This window comes from Crocodylus siamensis, chromosome 1, assembly GCF_052110815.1.
Source record: "Crocodylus siamensis isolate JL-2025a chromosome 1, ASM5211081v1, whole genome shotgun sequence".
In the NCBI taxonomy this organism is placed as follows: domain Eukaryota; kingdom Metazoa; phylum Chordata; order Crocodylia; family Crocodylidae; genus Crocodylus; species Crocodylus siamensis.
The window spans coordinates 274,349,560-274,370,023 of NC_143395.1; the positions used below are offsets into that span (position 1 = coordinate 274,349,560).

Genomic DNA, 20,464 nt, shown 5'->3' on the forward strand with positions numbered 1-20,464 from the left:
TCTGCTTGGAAAAGGTATGAGCAGCAGGGAACTGCTTCACTCCACATCTGAAACACTTTGCTTGTGACCTCCAGAGCTAAAATCTTTTCTTAAAAACAAATTTGAATGTCTGTAGAAACTAATAATGTAGGTCTCCCACTCAGGCAACATGAGTACATTTTAAAATCTTATATCCTGGTATGTCACTATAATAAGAATAGGACATATATAGAATATATATATATACACACACACCCACATATATACACATATACATATATATATTGAAATCTAGACCTTCTATAGACTTGCTTAGTGATTTGGGACAAGCCTGTGTATTCTTCTGTAAAATGGAAATAATACTTATCTAAATTTTCTAATGGTAGTTTGATTATATATCCAGCTGTTAATGAATTTAAAAATAGTGGGGGGAGGTGTGTGTGTGTATGTGTGCATATATACATATACATTCATACAAACACACATCACAATATAATACTGTTATTAAAATAAAATAATCACGGTTGAAAGAGACCTCAAGGGTCATCTTGTCTAACCCCTAGATAAACACAAACATGATTATCAAGATTCTTCTTTAAAAACATTCAAGAAAGGAAATTCCATACTTTCCCTAGGCAACTTGTTATATATATGAGGTGATTCATTCTTTATTTTTTCTACTACAGTATGAAAAGTGATTGATTGATCAGCTCCAAGCATGACAATGTGATCTATATCAGGGGGTTTCAAAAACTAGTGGTAGTTTTGAAAATAAAACTAATTTGTGTGCAGTAAGTGGGAAACTAACTAGCAGTGGGGAACACTGATGGAAGCATTATTGAACACACCCATCATTTATGATTATGTTGAAAAGTGATGTGGTCCAGTAAATGATAATAACAGCATTAAATGGTTTTGTTTTGAAATTGTTGCTACTTTCTGAAATACCCTTGTATAGACACATACATGTATGCACCATATGTTATATATACAACACACACACACACACACACATTACAAAATTGCCATATATAATGTATATATGGATATATGTCAACTTTTTGTAGTAGTGCTGTCTCCTGTTGTCCCTTATTGTTTGGACCACTACATTTTTCCTTTTGCTTTTCCAAGTTAACTATAAGATAACAATGTAACATTTTGTAGCAAGAGTCCATCTTCTATGTGATTCTAATTAACTACCAAAGTCCTTAAAGAATGCTATAAAACAGTGGTTTTCACCTTTTTTTCATCTGCAGACCCCTAAAAAATTTTAACCAAGGTGCAGACCCCTTTGGAAATTTTGAATGGCAGTATGGAACCTGCTGAATTGTTAGTATGGGTATTTACATACTTTTAATTGATCATAGTTACCTTTTGCAGACCCCTTAGAGGACTAGACATAGTCTGCAGACCCCCAGGGATCCACAAACCACAGGTTGAAAACCACTGCTAAAAAACAATAGTTAATAACATGCGTGCTATTAACGTGTACATAGAATATGAATGCCTATGGATATGGTTCTGTTCTATTATCTTCATTAATGATTTGGATGATGGGATCAAGGGCATGCTTAGTAAATCTGCAGATGATACCAAGTTGGGTGGGTGGTTGCAGGTACTCTGGAGGGTAGGACTAGGATTCAGAATAACCTGGTTTGATTGGAAAAATAGCCCTCTTCAATCAGACGAGATTCAACAGGGAGTAACTGCATGCACAAGTAGACTAGAAGGACTGGACAGACTACAGTACTGCAGAAAAGGACCTGGGGGTTATAGTAGAGCATAGGCTGAGTATGAGCCAAGAGTATGCTCTTGTTGCCAAAAGGCCAACAGCACACTAGGTGGTATTAACAGAAGCGTCACTTGCACTTGTGCTCTATTCCGCACCAGTGAGGCCTCACCTGGAGCTCTGTGTTCAGTTTTGGGTTCCCCACTTCAAGAGGAATGTGGACAGATCAGAAAGGCCAGTGGAGAGCAACAGATATGATTAGGGGCCTGGGTAGCAAGATTTAAGAGGAAAGGCTGAAAGAACTAGAGTTATTTAGTCTGGAGAAGAGAAGACTTGGTGGGTTGCAGGGGACACATGATAACAGTCTTTAAATACCTGAAGAGAGGACAGAGGTAGAGATAGGCCACAGGGGGCACAGGACTAGGAGCAACAACTTTAAACTGCAGAAGAAATTTAGGTTGGAGATTAGAAGAAATTTTCTGACTGGGAGGGTGCTCAAGGACTGGAACAGGCTACCCAGAGAAGTTGGAAATAGTTTCATAGTTTCTAGGGTCGGAAGGGACCTGAGCAGATCATCTCGTCCGACCCCCTGCCATGGCAGGAAAGAATACTGGGATCAAACGACCCCAGCAAGGTGTTCATCTAACCTCCTCTTAAACACCCCCAGGGTAGGAGCCTGCACTGCTTCTCTTGGAAGTTGGTTCCAGACCCTAGCCACCCTGACCGTGAAGTAGCGCCTCCTGATATCTAACCTAAACCTACCCTCTGCCAGCTTGTGACCGTTATTCCTGGTCACTCCTGGCAGTGCTCGGGGGAACAGGGACTCCCCCAGTGCCTGCTGATCCCTCCTGACTAGTTTATAACAGGCCACTAGATCTCCCCTCAGCCTCCTCTTGTGGAGGCTGAACAGGTTCAGGTCCCGTAGCCTCTCCTCATAGGGCCTGCCCTGTTGTCCCCTGATCATGTGAGTTGCCCTCCTCTGGACCCTCTCCATGCTGTTAACATCCGTCTGGAAGTGCGGCGCCCAGAACTGGACGCAGTACTCCAACTGCGGCCTGACCAGTGCCGCATAGAGGGGGAGGATCACCTCTTTGGACCTGCTCGAGATGCATCTGTGGATGCATGACAAGGTGCGGTTGGCCTTCCTGACTGCATCCCCACACTGCCGGCCCATGTTCATCTTGGAGTCAATGATGACCCCAAGATCCTTTTCCGCCTTTGTGCTGACAAGAGGGGAGTTCCCCAACCTGTAGGTATGGTGCCAGTTGTTCCTCCTGAAGTGCATCACCTTGCACTTGTCTGTGTTGAAACCCATCCTATTCTCATCCGCCCACCCTTGTAACCTGTCTAGGTCTGATTGTAGCCTGTTGCATCCTTCCAGTGTGCCCACTTCCCCCCACATCTTAGTGTCATCAGCAAATTTGAACAGGGTGCTTTTTACCCCCTCGTCCAAATCACTGATGAAGATGCTGAACAGTGCTCAGGACCAGGTTAGACAGACATGTGGCTGGGTGGCAGCGATGGTTTTAAGTCATGGACCATCCTGCCTTGAGCAGGGGACTGAACAAGATCACCTTTTGAAGTCTCTTGCAGCTTTACTTTCCTGTGATCCTATATAGGGAGGATTTTTTTTTTTTCCCCCCCAGAAAATGCCTAAAGGAATGGACTCCCATTGCAGGGTGGTGGATGTGTGTTTCTGTGGAACTGGTACTCTTGTGTGTATGCGTGAATAGATAGAGGTACATGGGGGGTTGGTTTTCATGTGTCTATGCGTGTGGAGCTGGTACGTGTGGTGGTACGCGTGCGTATGGCAGTGGTGCTCACGTGTATGTATTAAGGGTGGTGCATGTGTGTTTCTGTGAAGCAGTTACTCCCTGTGTATGTGTGAATAGAGAGTGGTACATGTGAGGTGGTGGTTTTCATGTGCCTATGTATGTGGAGCTGGTACTCGTGTGTGTATGTGTGGTGGTCCGCGTGTGTATGGCGGCGGTGCTCACGTGTATGTCTGGAGGGTGGTGTGTGTGGGTTTATGTGGGGCTGGTACCCGTATATGTGTGTGTGAGAAAATAGCGGTCCGCGTGTGTTCGGCGGCGGTGCTCACGTGCGGACGCAGGGCGGTGCGTGTGTGCATGTGGACCTGTTCACTGTGCGCGTGTATCCCTGTCCCCGCGCGGGGCACAGGCAGGCTCGGTGCTGTGCCGGGCCGGGCCGGGCGGGGCACTGAGGCGGCGGGCGGGCGCCCCCAGGGCCGCTGCCGGGCATGCGCGGCGCCCCGGGAACATGGCGGCGGCGGCGGCGGCGCGCAGCTTGACAGACCCCCGCCCGCTCCGGTGAGTGGCGCCCGCCCCGGTCTCGGCCCCGCCCGCGCCCCCCGCCGCCGCTGGTGTCGTCCCCCCCCCCCCGCCTTGCCGGGCGCTGCGGGCAGCGCGGGGAAGCTCTGGGGGGGGGCAGCCGCGGCGCTGGGGGTGCGGCCGCCCGGGGCCGCCGGAGGTGTGTCCGTGTGCACGGCTGTGCCCGCTGCGTGTGTGCGACTGTGTGACCAGGTGTTTGCATGACTGTGCCTGTGTTGTGCGCGAGACCCTGTGTCTGTCACCGTCGGACCTCGTGTGTTTGGTGTGCGTGTGTCTTTTCATGTGCGTACGTCTGTTCTATGTGCATGTGTGTTTGTGACTGACCATATGTTTGCCTGTGTGTGACTGTGCCTGAGTTGTGTGCAAGACCCTGTGTCTGTCACTGTCTGACCTTGTGTGTGACTGTGTGCACGTGCTCGTGCATGAGACTGTATCCATCTGTTGTGTGAGTGTGTTAGGGTGTCTGTTGCATGTGTATGTGTGTGACAGTCTGTGACTGTATGACTGTCAGCATGTCTCTGTTGTGCCTGTGTGTATGACTGTGTCTGTGTTGGTGGCTTTGTTGCCTGTGTGTTTATGACCGTTACTCTGTGCCGGTGTGTTGGTCTGTGTGTGATTGCTTGTTATGTGTGGATATCCTGTGACTTGTGAATGTGTGTGTAACCTTCCCCCCAGGCAGGGTCCCAGCCAGCTCAGGGCTCCCGGCTCTGTCTAGGCAGGAGCTGAAGTGGAGGTCAGTTATGGTTGCGGAAAACCCTCCCCATCCCCCTGCCTCCCTTGCCCCAAGTTTGAGGTCACTTTGGTGCATATTTGATGCTGCAGGATGCTGCACTGGGGCAACCCCAGTGGGGTGCTGGGCTCTGCACTGCCTCTTGCCTGGATGCCCACCTCTTCCCCCACAACCCTTGCCCTCCCTCAGGGCTGTCTCTGCGCCTGCCTGGGCACAGCTCCAGCCACAAGCTTTTGGTGGCGGTTGTGGCTGGGAGGGAGGGAGGAAAGGAGAGAGAGTGGGCTTCTCTCGGCAGGCAGCTCAAGCTTGGTGGATTCCCTCTCCGTCTTGGCCAGAGGAGCAGGGAATAAGGTTTCCTTGTGCTTCTGATGTGTTTGCATAGCCAGGGGTGAGTCAATGCCCCTCTGTTCGAGAGGGGCCTTGGCCGCGCCATGCTTTCTGTGGTGGTGCTCCCGAGTTCGTTGTGCAGGAAGGCAAGCAGGCAGGCGGTCACAAGCGCTCATAGTAAAAAACCTGAGCTGTAGGAGAGCCAGTCACTCAGAAGTGTGTGAGCTGTAGAAGAGTTTAGGATAGAAAGCTGTCCCTGATCAGCCCCTGCTTTGGAAGTGCCACCTGGTTTCCACTACTGCTTTTCAGTGCCACTGAAAACCTGTCTGATTTTACTCCGGACCATAACACAAGATGAATTAATACTTGTAAATATCCCTATCAATGTATAGGTATGGATAGCGTTACTGATCTATAGAAATATTGATGATCAAGAGATTTACAAGTATTAATTTCATTTTATGATTCGAAGTAAAATGAGGTTTTTAGTGGTGCTGAACAGCAGTAGTGGAAACCGGCTGACACTTCCAAGTCACTGGCTGATATAAATGTTATATCTATAGATATAATCTGGAGTGCTGTGTCCAGTTTTGGGCCCCCCACTACAAAAGGATGTGGACGAATTGGAGGGAGTCCAACAGAGGGCAACAAAAATGGTTTGAGGGCTGCAGAACCTGTCTTGTGAGAAGAGGCTCAGGAAACAGCTTATTCAGTCTGGAGAAGAGAAGACGGAGAGGGGATTTAATAGCAGCCTTCAGTTACCTGAAGTGGGGTTCAAAAGAGGATGGAGCTAAACTGTTCTCAGTGGTGGCAGATGACAAACAAGGAGCAATGGTCTCAGGTTGCAGCAAGGGAAGTTTAGGTTGGATGTTAGGGAAAACTTTCTCACTAGGAGGGTAGTGAAGCACTGGAACGGGTTACCAAAGAGGTGGTGGAATCTCCAGCCTTGGAGGTTTTTAAGATTCAAATAGACAAAGCTTTGGCTGGGATGACTTACTTGGGGGTGGACTAGATGACCTCTTGAGGGCCCTAATACAACCCTAATTTTCTATGATTGTATGATTTATGTATTGCATAAATGAATGTGAAAATTAATATGACTGTTTACCAAACATTGTGATAAACATAAGATTACTAATGCAGTGATTTGCTTTAAGAAAATGATCACATTGTCATGCTTGGAGTTGGTCAATCTATCACTTTTCATACTGTAGTAGAAAGAGTAAAGAATAAATCACCTTTGGGACTAAAGGGAACATTTTCTATGTCTAAAAAGAATGTTATGGTAAAACACACATAAAGATGGGCTTTAAAATAATTTAAGGCATACACAAATGATTGCTGAGTGAGTTAGAGTGGATTATGGTGGATTATTCTTTAGAGCTATGTTATTTAATACCCCTTTGGATTGCTTTGTACAAATTTGACAAAGTGTGAAAAAAGCAACTGCGGCCTTCATAAAAATAATTCTCTTCACGTTACCCATCAGTACTGTCTTTAGTCGTTAGGGCAAATTGCAGAACAGATTGCAGCATTGTAGTAATTAAGTGGAACCTTATTTTATTAAAGTTAAATTTCATGCTCAGTTAAACTTTAGGAATAAAAAAGCACTCTCATGTGTGTTTCTTTCCTAAGTACTTACTTATTGCAGTTTAAAATATGTTAATACCTTTCTTCTCCCTACAGTCACTTCCTACTCATTCTGATTAATCAACTGTAAAAGGCTACAAAAATAATTAAACAGCCTTAGAGCCAAAGATTATATTTTATAGGCAAGAAGTGCTTTTGTCCAGGTATGTCAGTATTTTGGTGAGCTATTTCAGGTTAAAAAATCATCTTCATTTCAAAATATGCAGAGTGAATCATGATAGGTGAATCCTTCAAGTGACTCCTAACAAGTCATCAGCAAAAGAATTAAAAATCCCATGCATTTTTAAAATTGGCTGATGGCTTTCAAAATATACTTACTTCAAATATAAACTGCTGTTCCATACAAACTTGATGTATAACCTTAACTGACTATGGGTTCTTTAATTTGTTTTTGTCTGCCAAAACATTGCAGGTTTAAATTAATTGAAGGCTTTTTAAAATCGGTCATGGTGTGGACCAAATCTTAATAGCTTGCAAATGTCAGGGGAAGCTTTCTGCGAGCCAGTTGCTTCATATCACTGTAGCAACTACAGAAATTGCTTACATGGGAATGTAATGGTGAGAAGGCATTTACTGAATTTCTGTTTGTGTTTTCAAGCAGTTGAGCAGCAGGAAATAAGTAGAAGAGCCAACACCATGTGGGCAGCCAACTCTCTGTTTTACCAGCCAGTGCTCCACAGACCACCAGTAGTTTACAGATCACTGAACTCTGTGGCAGTTCATTCAGAAAACTTATTTGTACAGTCAAACTGCTTGGTTTTTTTTGGAGGGGGAAAGCTATTTTTTTTAAAAAGAGTACTTAATATTTACTGTACCCTATGGAGTTGGTATAAAGAAAAAAGATGCTAAGAGTGTAGAGCAAGTTTCTGATCTTTGTTTTCAGTATTTTATTGATTGGAAGCTTTACAACAATGGTAAATAATACATAATAGAACACATCTTCTGTTTCAGAGAGTTCAGACCACAAGAGGTTAGAATGTTTTTGACACTATGGGTATCTATTTTAAATCTCTGGGTTTATCTTTTGAATCGTGTAGGTGTTTGCACCACTAACGGTATTAAAATTGCACTGGACTCCATAGAACGCTTAGAAGGATTTCGTGGCACCCTGATTGAGAATTGCTGCTTTATAGTAATAAAAGCAAGGCGCAAAGAAGAGTGCGATGTAAAACCAAGGCTAACTTTTCCGTTTCAGATCATCACTAAACTGAAGTTCTTTTAACTAATGTCTGATGAGCATTTTAACTTAAAATCCAGCCAACGTTATGTCATCTAATTCTCTTTGCTGCAAATCTGAAGATTTTTTGGCTTTTTTTATACATCTATATCAGTGTATTTGGGAATGAATACTCTGCAGTAGTTCAGTTTTTCAAAACATGCTTCTTTTTTAGTTATGGCGGGGGGGAAGATAAATTGCTGGTACAAGAAGAAACTGTATAAATGACCAAAGCTTAGCTCTGGCTTTGATGTCTGGAGTGATCATCTACCTTTTAAAAACATGTTTATATGATAAATTTTCTTCTTTACTTAAAAAGATTTAGTGGAAAAAACAGCCTCATTGTTTTAAGCTGGGTCTCTTCTGATGTGGTTCATTACGGTGAGCATGTAGATGTTTCCTGTCCTGGACTTACTGGATATAAATGCAGTGTTCGGAGTATGGTTAATGGGAAACTGCTTCTTGCTGTTGCTTAGTATCAAAGGAGATGTTGGTGGTATTTTAGTGTAAGACTGAGGACATCAACTCACCAGCATGATGTTAAATGATTCAGAGGAACCTATTCTTTCATTTTAAAAGATGATGACCTAGTCTTCCTCCGGACAGGAGGATAAGAAAGATGGTAAAAGAAAGCCATAAACATCCTGCTGTCTGCATGAGGGTCCTTGGATCCCTTGTATGCAGTTAAATTAAATCATGTCTCATATACTGTGATGACTGCTTGTGTAACGCCTCTTTTTGTTTCTTACAAAGCCTATGGAAAAGTAAAACAAAAAAGTAAAGTCCAGTTGTTTTTTCAAGTAGGTTCCAGCATGACTCCTGCCATAGATATACATGCACCTTCTTCATACAGGATGTTTGTTTTGAATAGCAGAGCCTACCATGGTCTCACATCGCATTCTGTTCTGTCTCTTGCTCCCAGCGGAGTGGGTATTGGGTTGGAGCGTCTGCAACACTTTATTAGTTCCCTCCATGGTAGCAAGACTGCACTTGGGCTAAATTTGGGGCAAAAAAAACAATACTTCCAAATCTGAGTTTATATTAAAAAAAAAAAGCTACCCCACTAATCTTCTGTCCATCTCCTTCTACAATGGAGAGCAATGTTATGTACCCATCACACTGAAGACCCTAAGCCTTCAGGATTTAAATTCTGCTTAAACTGTGGCAGACTCCAATACCTCTTCTATCTGGGGGAGTGCCACAACTGTCATAAAAGTGCAGTATACAGTCCTTTTTGGAGATTTGCAGGTCAGGGATCACGTGGCTCCATTGTACTTGCTTGAGCAAGTGATCTGCTTCACTTGAAACCACTTCTAAAGCATCAACTGGTTGTCTTCAAGGAGTGTCTTTTTGAGCAGATACCATACACCAGTGATGAGTCATAGAACAAACTCTGAGGTTTCAAATAGCTTTCAATAGCTTTTGACTTAGCTATACTTCCATATAGCTACCCAGTCCTCAAGGATTTGTTTTAGATCAATAGTGTCAAAAACAGTCTGACCTGTTCTGAGTTCTTGCAATAGAAGAATTGCTTTTGTATTTTTTCATAGGCAAAGAACAAATGAAAGTGAAGAACTAACTTTTGTGAGGATGCCTTGATTCTGATGTGCCTGGGGTATAAAAAAGGCTGAGAATTACTGCCATGAACAGAAAGGCAGGTGAGAAAAATGCTGTTGAAAGTGAGACCAGGCAACTCAGATTTTGCCCTGAAGTTTGGACTGCTGTATCAACATTGCACCAGTACTTCAGCACCAGTACTGACTAATTCAATCTGTGAGCCTTGGGCACATATAGTATCATTAGGACTGGCCCAATGGCAGGGCTAGTTGGAGTCTAAACACTGTTAAGAGCAGCAAGAAGAGAACAGTCATCAGTTCTCCAAGAATGAATCACTTAAGTCCTCCACTTAGGTGGCTCAGCGAACCAGCACTGGGCTATTTGTGGCTCTGATTATGTAATGATTGAGATTTCCTCTTGGGATGTCTGTCATTGGAGTGAGTGAGACAGAGGCACAGGATTCAGTTGAGACATTAACTTGCAGTACTGCAGTTTGAAGACTTGTGTTTGTTAGTGCTGTTTTCACTCCATGCTACTCCCAAGCATTGGCAGGGATGCCTCTCCCTTATTTTTTGAGAGCTGTCCTAGACCCTACATATAGATTGTCACCTTGAAAGACATGAGGAATTGGGCCAACCCAGTGCAAATGGGTAATATCCACATACCAAGCTATGTTAGATCCTATTCTGAGAGGTCTTAAAGAGGATGCAAGCAGGAATCCTGCTTTCTCATTACTTAAATCACGGACATGGAGCCATATCAGCACTGAAAACCTGGGAGTAATACAAAAAAAAAAATCATCTCCTGCTTGTATTGAAAAAGTTGCCATCATTACCTGACAAAGCCATAGCTGCCATTTCTGTGGCATCTGATTTAATTTGAAGCCTCTCTGATAGCTTATTTTTTGTTAGCAATTTGACCTCAGTTTGACAATCAGGATTGCTGTCTCCAGGAATGAGGGCGTACTAGATCCAACCAAAGACTGACAAACTGTAGCTCACTTCTAAATGAGTGAAGTGCTATCGAGTACCCCTTGAAAACTTCAGTCATGTCTGTTCTTAACCAAATTCAGGATTCTGGGTAGTCATAGTGGTGTAGGACATCTCAAAAGTCATGCTTGCGATCAGAGATCTTGAAAGGCTGGATCTTTAGAGATGGAATCTTACTCATCTGTATTTTTGCAACCACATGTGGCAAACTACCAGGCATTGCTTGTCAAATATAATTACCTAATATGGAAATATTTCCCATTTGGGAGAATAGATATCTTCAGGACCAGGGTAGGGTCAAGTGCTCTATCTGGAGGTTGCTGCAGACTTTGACTCTGACCTCTTACAGAAAGTCTTACAAATATTAGCCTCAACATCGGTAGGCTCATCAGACGGCCAGAATGCCTGTGTTTGAAATTAAGGCACTTCATCTGCTGCTGTCCCTACATCCCATCTTCTCCTGTCTCTCTTAACTACCATGCTCCTGTACCAGAGCTGATGGGAATGTGAGGAGCCAGAAACCTTATCTTTGGGAGACCTTGTCCCACTGGGCTCTGTTTGGTATAAATGGGAATTGGACATAGTTGAGCATGATTATCCCATTAACCTCCATGATTATCCCATTAACCTCCATGCCCTTCCCCTCAATCCTTTCTCTCACTCCCAAAATTTACCCTCTGGGGGTACCTTCTAGCAAGAGTCTCACAGAAAGAAATACTGTATTTACTTGCGTACCACATGTACCTTTCTTCCCAAAAATCAGTCTTCCAAAACTCGGGTGTGTGTCTGTTACAGAGAAGCTAGTTTTCCTTTGCTGGAATCGAAGCAGTGTAGAATAGAGCAAGCAGATGCTGTGACTCATGGCTCTCAAGATGCCTACAGCTTCTCTCTGGGGCTGCAAATAGAAGGGTAGAATCCAAAGTTAACTTCTCAGCTGCTGGTGAGGCAGTAGCTTTTTGTTGAAGAGCCACTGACCTGGCTGAGGGTGAGTGAGCTGCTGCATGCAGTCTGTAGTATCTTGATGGGAGTCATGGTGTGGAAGCAACACTTTATTATTTTCAGGAATTTGTATCAAAAAGTAATTACTGTAAAGAAGTAACAGTCTGGCTCCTGCCCTCACAAGGGTCTGGGGCCTAGCCTTGTTGCTGTTCTGCCATACCAGGAAGTTTCTCCAGCTTCATCCAGCCTGTCTCCTAGGACCCCACACTTCCCTGTGTCCTGGGCACTCTTCCCTGTGTCCTCAGTCACACAGTTGGCCACGGCTCTGGAAAAGTCTCCACCCCCCCCCTTATAATCTGTTTCCCAAAAATAAGGTGCATGTTTTATTTGGGAGGGGGTGATGTGTGAGCAGATATGGTAGTTCTGTTGCCTCATCAAGAATCAAGAAGAAGTTTCTCAGGAACAGAAAAGAAGAGGCTTTACTTTGAGTATTTCCTTATCTGAAATGAGATTTTCATCCCATCTTAGACCCAAACAGATTGAACAAATGCATATGTTCTGAGATTCAAGTTGGTAACTTTTTGCCTCCCATTCTGTTTCTGTAGGCTCGAGACTGGCCCATAGCTTTTGGCTTCAGAGAAGCATACCTTCACCTAAATTTCCACCCCAGTTCTCAAGGTGTACTTGAGATTTGTTATGCATCAAATCATTGCGATACACAGTACTTACCCTATTGTATTTCTTTGAGATACTGTGATGACTATGGCTTCCATAGCCTACCCTCTATCCCTTCTTTTAAGATCCCCATGGACCAGTTTCTTAGCTATCATGGGCTTCGGGGGCTAAGTACAGACATTCAGAAAGCTGGAGCCTGAATTGATTCAATCTTTGCAGGTTAATCTAACCCACATAGGTTGAACTGGCAAGCGGGTGAACAGACATTCACTTTCGATTCCAGAAATGCAGCCACATGCACCCCTTGGCTTCTGCCTGAGCCACTGCAGGCAAGAGCAAGCCCTCCCTTCCCTTCCACAGTGACTGGACTGGAGGCAAGCTGAACTGAGGGAGCGGATGCAGCCAGGCAGGCCTGAGTATGATTGGGGAGGATTTTAAACCCCCCACCCTTGCCTCCAGGGACTCCAGCCTTTTGGTGACCAGCCTGGCATGACCCATGAAGGCAAAGGGGGCGGGGGGAGGTTCCCTCTCACTTCCCCTCCCCACTCCTGGGACCCCAGCTGAGGTCTGCCAGGCAGCCTCAGTCAGAGTTCCTTGCTGCTCCAGGGGTGGGGGTTTGGCCAGATTCCTGCCCAGTATGACCCCCTGAAATGAAGGGGACAGGCAGGAGGTTTATTTCCCCCATCCATTCCATCTCCTACTGTGGGACTGCAGCTGAGGTCTGCCAGCCCTGGCCATCCCCTCAGCTGCTTGCCCCTGGCCAAGCAGACCCCGGCTGGGGTCTCTATGTTGAGAGGGGAATAAACTAGAGGCTGGGGGGGCTATGGACACCTAAATATTTGGCTTAGCCCCGGTAGCCACCCCTTCTCGTCCCACCGCTGCTGCAGCTCTGCTTGCCCTACTCCCACTTGTAGTGTAGCTCCCCTACCAGGAAGAGGCTTGTGCTGGCTGGGACAACATCACTGGGGCTGCTGCCCCTGTCAGGGTTCCTCCCTGCTTACTGTTGCAGTGGCAGGGGCATGACCAGATGCTGGCTGGTATGGCCCCCTGAGGCGAAGAGGCCAAGGGGTGGGGGTTATTCCCACCTCCCTCCCTTCTCTCTTTAGGAGAGCACAGCCAGGACCCTGACAGGGGTTGCTCTGCCCCAACTGGGGTCCCCAGGAGGGGGAGGGAGGAGGAATAAACTCCTTCCCTGCTCCCTTTGCCTCAGGGGGCCATGCTGCCCACCCCTGCTTTGGCTAGAGAGCAGAGGGGCAGGGCCAGCCCTGCTCTCTGGAGCAGACAGCCCAGCCCAGCCCAGGGCTGCAAAGCATGCTGGGGGACTCTGATTAAACTTGAATGAGGAAGGGGTCTGGAACAGAAGTTCCCAGTTTGACCTCAATCAGTTAAGTCTGATACTACATTCAACCAGGTTTATCTTAAACCAGTTTCAGCCATTTTGAAACTTGTTTATGTGCACTGAACTTTTGTTGTTACAGGTGTAAACCAGTTTCTGATCATTTACATTGGTTTATATGTAACTTCTGTCCCTAGCCAGGTTGTCAGGAAAGGGAGGGTGGGATGCAGTTGCTTCAGCCTTAATACACTGGCATGAGAGCACATGGAGATAAAGGACCTGATGGATGCTGTTGTTCAAAAATTCCAGTCTCGGATGCACAGTTCAGTGGTACACCTATACTACATCATCTTGGGGTACTTCAGTTACTATAGAATAGGTAACCCTGCTTTCCTAGCAAGTATAGATGAGATGAGCAGTGCTTAATGTTACTCATCTGATTCTGTCCATATTTGTTTACTCCTTCTATGTACACACAGTATCATCTTTATCACATCACAGCTCTTTGGGGCTGTGATCTTGTGTATCTGTTCTGTGAGGTTTTGAGGTGGGATAAAAGATCTCTGTTCTTACCGAACTTGCTGTTGCTAAAAAAAGAAAAAAGAAAAACATACTCTGGGATACGCAGCCCACGATTAATTAATTACCTGAGGCTCCTTAATTTTGATGTTCCATGAACAGCAGATGCTGGCACTAGAATTTTAAGTGTATGTTTCAAGGGACACTGTATTTTTTTTAATGGACTAAGATTTTTAAAGAGCTTGCTATAACACTTTTTAATGCCTAAAAACCCTCCCTTACAGTTGCATCTTGTTAGAAGGTATTTTTCTTCCCCCATATTGATGTGAGAGGATTACTTTTCATAAAAGAAATATCTTATGACCAAAAAGGGATAAGCTTGTTTTGACACAAGATGAGGCCAGATGCACAAAGTAAACAGCCAAAGCAATAGTTCCTTTTAAATTCCATGAAGTTAAAGTAATCTTAGGGGCCAGGTGTATCAGACACAGCCTTCTCAGACAGATTTTTCAAGTTGATGGTGTCACCATAACATACAGGCAACACTAAACCAGTTTATACAGCTCTCCACTTGTCTAATAGTGTCTTAAGTAAATAAGGCAGTAGGATACAAGGCAGACTGCATAATTTTGTCCTTTCAGCTTTGAAAATTACAGTTTTAATTATATTGAATTTAATTAAAACTGTGAAATGATAGGGGAAAAGGATTTTGTGAAGAATATGAGTTATTTATTTGACTGATTTATTTAAATTGCTGTTTTCTTAAAGTAATGTGATATCCCTTTTAACTTAGGCAAAGAGTAGACTGAGCTTTTCATCATTTTTAGTGTATATTAGCTCAGGGAGCATCTGACACTTGTAAAGCTCACCTAAGAGCATCACCATGTTGGGTAGGTGAGTAGATGAATTGAAGTGTGTATTGTTGTTTAAGCGCCTTGTAGAATCTATCATGGTTAGATTGAGGGAAGCTCAATGGACTCTTGTAATCCTTGAGTAATTGTTAAAATCCATTTAGAAACGTTTAATATGTAAGTGAAGCCCATGTGTTAGAGATGAGTGGACGTTTCAGTGCTGTGTAGCTGAGCCAGATTTAATAATGACAAATGTATAGATATAACTAAAAAGCAAAAACAACTATTAGCATGTGTATTAATCTTCAGTATTTATCACTTGCCTGTGTGCCTCCTATGCACTCTAGCACTCTGAGGAGCCTTTTGGGCTATGCTGGATCCTGCTGGCATTGGCAAGTTATCTCTTGTTCATGCTTTTTAGGTTGACTATGTGCTTATAGCTCTCAGGATTGTAATTTTCCCCATACTCCCTGAAAAAAGAATTAATTAATCTCGTCTTTCTAGGCTTCTGCGAAAATCTAAATTGCACCACACTGTATATTGTTCAGTAGTTACTTTGCATGTTAAATTTCCACTAAGTTGTCTGAATACAAAAAATGATTTTCAAGTGAAACAAATGTTCCATTCAGCTCTACAACGTTATTAAAAATCAACTTATGGCTGATAAATATGGAGAACGCTGCTATTTACTATGCTTGATATCGTGTTCAAAGGGTATTGGAGATAAGCACTGTGTCTGGAGTACTGTGCTAAAATGGTACACCTAAAAATGATATTGTCTTGTTCATTTCAGAGTTAACAGTGAGATAAAAGAGGCAGTCAGCACCTGTCAGAGCTGTCATCAGTGTTACCATGTTTATTGGAAGTCTTTCTGTATAGCCGTGAGGGTTAAGAACTTATTTTTAAATGATTTTCAATTCTGAATCTCTTTACAGTGGCAAGGGGTGGATTTCATAGCCAATTAATATACAGAGTTCAGTTGTTAAACCATCTCTGATTCTAGCTGCAGTCCTTCTAGGTTAGACTTTCTGGTAGCCCCAAATCCTCCATGCTATCATAGGATTTCACTGCACCTTCTCTAACTCCCCCTTGTATACTACTAGTTGCTTGTCTGGCCAAATGTAGACTGGTCCATGGGGATCTCTAGTGTCTGGTTCCATGCTAGCTTCTGGGCATTTCTTAATGTACTTCTAACAGCAGTTCCTTCCTCTTTCCCTTCACCTGTTTTCTTTGCAGTTTCCTCAAAGGTATGCTGTGTGCCTCTAGGAACAAATAGAGAGCTCCTTGCTGTGGCAAATAAGGGTAAGTTAAGGAAAGAAAGGTTAAGCTTGAACAGGGCACAAAAATTATGTGATGCGGAGATTCAGTATGCGTAAAAAATTAGAAAATGGAGTTATTTTTAAGATCAAGGTTTTATTTACTTCTCGGCAGAAATTGGTGATAATTATTTGAACAGGGTCAGGGTTGTGGCCTGATGAGTATAGTGGGGCTTGTTTGGGGACATGGTAAATTTATTTTCGCATATGTCTATGTCATTTTCCAAGTTCATGGTTTGCCTAACTTTTGTGTTATGTAACTAAGCTGTAGTAAAAATAAAATTTTGCCTATTTATTGTACTTCAACCTTTTTTTAAGGGTTAGAGAGAGTACCTAATTTCATTTTAAACAAACATTTACCTACAATCTTAAATATTATAAAAATATTATTAGCTCTTCTAACAAATTACTGTTTTCTAAGAAATCTCAGCTAAGTTCATATAATTTAAAAATGGTTCAAGACATACCTTTGAGTTATTAGAATATGGAACAACTCCCCTCAAAATATCTCCTTGGGCCTCTTGTGCAGCCAGATGCTAACATTAAGATTTTGGTTTTAATTGTATTTAGAGCTCTTAATGGAGCTGGGTTCCAGCTCGCAGAGCTGCTGTCACAATACATCTCACTTCATTTTTAAGGTCTGATAATTTAGGGTTGTTAAAACCTGACAGTGGGATGGGAAAGCTTTTTTGCATCTGTAGTGCTAGGGAAGCAGTATGGCCTTCTTCCTATCCTTAAAAGTATTGTTGAACAGCTGATTTTGAATCAAGTTTCATGCTTTTATATCAGAGTGGTATTAATATAAAGATTATGTTTATTATTTATCTACACCACTTCATGTTTCTAGAAATGAATTAATTTTGAAATCTAATTTACATAGAAATATTTATGCTTTTGGTTATTTTGAATTTTGCAGCTACATCAAAGCAAGCTTAATTTTTTGTAATAATGAAATCTTTATATAATAATATGTGGCTTGTTTTATATTCACAATAGAAAATTTGAAGAGTAGTGAAGAAAAGTTAATTCAAATTAAGTCTGTTCAGTGAAAACTGACTTTTCATTTGGTTTTGTGATATCTTCAGTCTAAATGGTGTTCAAAGTGCCTTTATAACATTCTTTTAGTTGAAAATGTATCACTATTTATGCCAATTATCTGTTGCATATTGTACAGTAAAACTTTTTATAATTTTTTTGACAATATGCAAGTACAGAAAACTACTTATTGATCTTCAAAACAACTATTAAAACAGGATATTTTGTTAAGTAATGCATATAACTAATGCTTTGAATTCGCCAATTGAAGAAATACTTTGCTGCATCTAATTTGTGTTTACTAACCAGATGATTTATTATATTTACTATTTTAATAATACAATTTTCTGAAAAAGCCAATACATGCAAGAAAAATTGGCTAAGCATTTTTATCAAATAGGAAAGAAGGCTTCTGGAGCTGTTTATCAGCCTTGTATAAACATGTGAAAACCGAATTTCTGCTTGAATCTATCCTTCTCCTTTTAAAAAAGTATGTAATAAAAGGATTTCTACTTTAGACCCAATTTTGTATAAAAAACAGAAATCAATGCTTCTACTTATGAAGGAAGGAAAAACTATTTAACTGATGTAAGTAAGATGTTTGCCATCTTTGTGCATAGTTACTTGTGTGGTAGTCTTCTTTGGAATAGTAGTAATTCGTTCTGGGACCCAGAATGTCAGATATATTGTCTCAGAGTACATAGCAAAAGTTATTAAAAAATGTTTACCTTCATATAAATTTGTAAATCGTCTGTCTTGTCTCATTCCCTTCTGGCCCCCAAGACTTATCAGCATTTTATTCAAGTTGTTTCTTCTCTTAAAAATAAGAAATGGGTATGTACTGATTAAATTAAGATGATGCTTTTTCATACATTTTGAAAATTAGCTGAAAGAGGCACCATTTACTTAAAATTGACACATTTTGGAACATTTGAACATGGGTCTGTATTGCTGTGCCTGGAATCCCGAGTCTAAATCAGTACTATTGTCGTATGCACTCAACAGTATTAAACTAAAATAGTTTCTGCCATGCCAGGCTTTAAGCCAGGATGCAGCCCTGGGTATTACAACCTGGAAAGAGAAGGCAAAGGGCAGATGAGGGAAAAGATTGAGAGTCGGTTGATATAGACTAGCTACCTGCATCACTGAATAACTGCACTTATGTTTAATGTTATAAAACTGCAGTGTAAAATGCTGTATGACAATGTTACAAGTAAAAATGAAGATAGGTATAAATGAAGGAGGTCAGAGAGAGAAATATTTAGGTTCTTGTCAGCTTGCCTGCGTATAGGCAAGTTTCAATGTTCAGCCTGCTAGCAGAGGTCCTATGCTGTTTGTATAGTGTTCACAGAGAAGCCAAGGTAAGAGTAAACATTAAGAAAATGTAAAGAACAGTTTTGGGGGGCAGGGAAGGGAGTAGAATTTTAGGGGAGGTATTGTACTTGAAACTACTTTTAATTAGATTTCAAGTTGACTGTCACTTTAAACTCTTAAATTTAAAATGTGAGCTTGATTGAATATTCTTACACATCTGACTTGGTCTTTTGTAGCTGTGTGTTTATCTGTTTTATGAAAAAATGAAGCGGACTGACCTGGCTGTGTGTCCCACCCAGCCAAAATTCCCCATTGACTGTCTTATTTGTGATTGAGAACTAGAAAATTGGGTCTTTAAATTACACCATCAGCATTGATAGGACTAACACTTAACTGATATTAGGAAAGTCTCCTCTCCTTCCTAACAGTTTACCTGAGCTGAGAACAGCTGACTCTGTCTGGCATGAAAGGCTGCAATAAAAACAAAACAAAACAAAACAAAAAACCCTCTTACCTTCTCTGCTGGTTGTCAAACCAAGAACCAGTAGGAGCTTACTTTTCATTTAACCTCATTGTGTTTCTCTATGTGACATGTATTTTGCTGTATTCCTGTGAGCAAGCAGAATGTTGAAATAAATAATTTGTTCCTGGTGGCACAAGATTTGGTTTGGAATATTTACCTGGTGTGCTTGTTTGTGTGAGTGGCATAGATAAAGTAGAAAAGACAGTTGTGATCACTTTAAAAAATACCAGTGCTTGCCTTTCAAGTATTTTTTAGAACTGAAAGAGCAGTATTAAAGTAGATGGAAAATAGTTTCCAGGTTGTGACATTTCAGTGTTGTATTATAATAATGTTGGATGTTATGAAGCTTTAGGCTTGTCCATAGATGCATTGTTAACCAAGCGTTCTCACAGTGGGAGGTGACTAGTAAGGGTGAATGAGGCCTGACAACAAAAGCCTTATCAGGAAGTTAAAGGCAGACCCAGGCTCTTCATCTGATTTAAAATTAACTGCAGTTGGGGAAGCTAAAGAGGCAAGGGACAACGCTGAATTTAGTGGAGTTTGAAATCCAAGATGTAAGTAGTGTTGGTAGAGAGGATGTGGACTTCTCCATGGTTTTATTTTATTGGGTTCCATTTGTGAATATTTAACATTGAAGTTAATGTTGCACTTTCTGTGTCTAGTCTTTTTGCCTTTTAATTTCTAGTTTGCCTAGCTTACTTAGCTCCAATGATTTATTGTTGAATTGCCTTATTGATGGTAAATTTTCAAAGCCTGACTTGAGTCATCTTGAGACATTTCTTGTCTGTGGCTGATGTGCACTGATCCTAGTTTTTATTTATTTCTTTTTCTTTGCTTTTAGCTTTTATTCCATTCCCCTTCGTTCACTTTCTCTGTTGATGTCTTATCTCTGTTTATTCCTATACTTCTATTGTTGCATCTGTATTTCCTTCTCTGTATCATAATCCCACTCTGCTCATTTCCTCCTTTATTTCTGTCTCTCAGCTCCTAAATTTATATTAGTCTTCTCTGTTACTTCAACACGTATTTCTTTTTATCATCTGCTCTGCTTGCTTTCTAAACTCACCCATTCAGAGATGTTGTAAACTTCTCCACAGTCTTGCCCAAGGAACTGTGCAGGCTTTACTTTCCATATTTGTCCTCTTTTTATTTCTTAATTTTATGTGTGTGTGGCGGGGGGGAGCGCGCTACATTTTGTTCATCAGAAAGCCAGACATATAAATTGCATGAGAAAAGTTTGTCTGCGCTAGGGAGTTTGCAGTGGATGATGCAGATGACAAACCATCAGGAAGGCAGGTAATTAAGTGGGGCAAACTTAAAGTAAGACCTACCTCTACCCAGAAAGTGTTTATACCCCAGCTTTGACTAACTCAGCTCTCCTGGGTGAAACTTAGTTTCCATAATGCTGTTTTGAAGCAGCCTGATAGT

General features: G+C 42.1%; 1 protein-coding gene across 7 annotated transcripts in view; it reads left to right on the forward strand.

Moving 5' to 3' along the window:
* The first annotated feature begins 3,894 nt into the window (after positions 1-3,894).
* The window catches only part of SCML2 (Scm polycomb group protein like 2), a 106,403-nt gene continuing 89,833 nt past the window's right edge, over positions 3,895-20,464 (forward strand). For 4 of the 7 annotated variants that reach the window (XM_090062844.1, XM_090062869.1, XM_090062877.1 and 1 more), the window contains exon 1: positions 3,895-4,038. The gene's annotated coding sequence lies outside the window, so the exon portion shown is untranslated. Of the gene's footprint in view, positions 4,039-9,532; positions 9,641-16,084; positions 16,151-20,464 lie in introns of all 7 variants that reach the window. The other 3 variants (XM_090062885.1, XM_090062852.1, XM_090062859.1) reach the window with 2 other exon arrangements.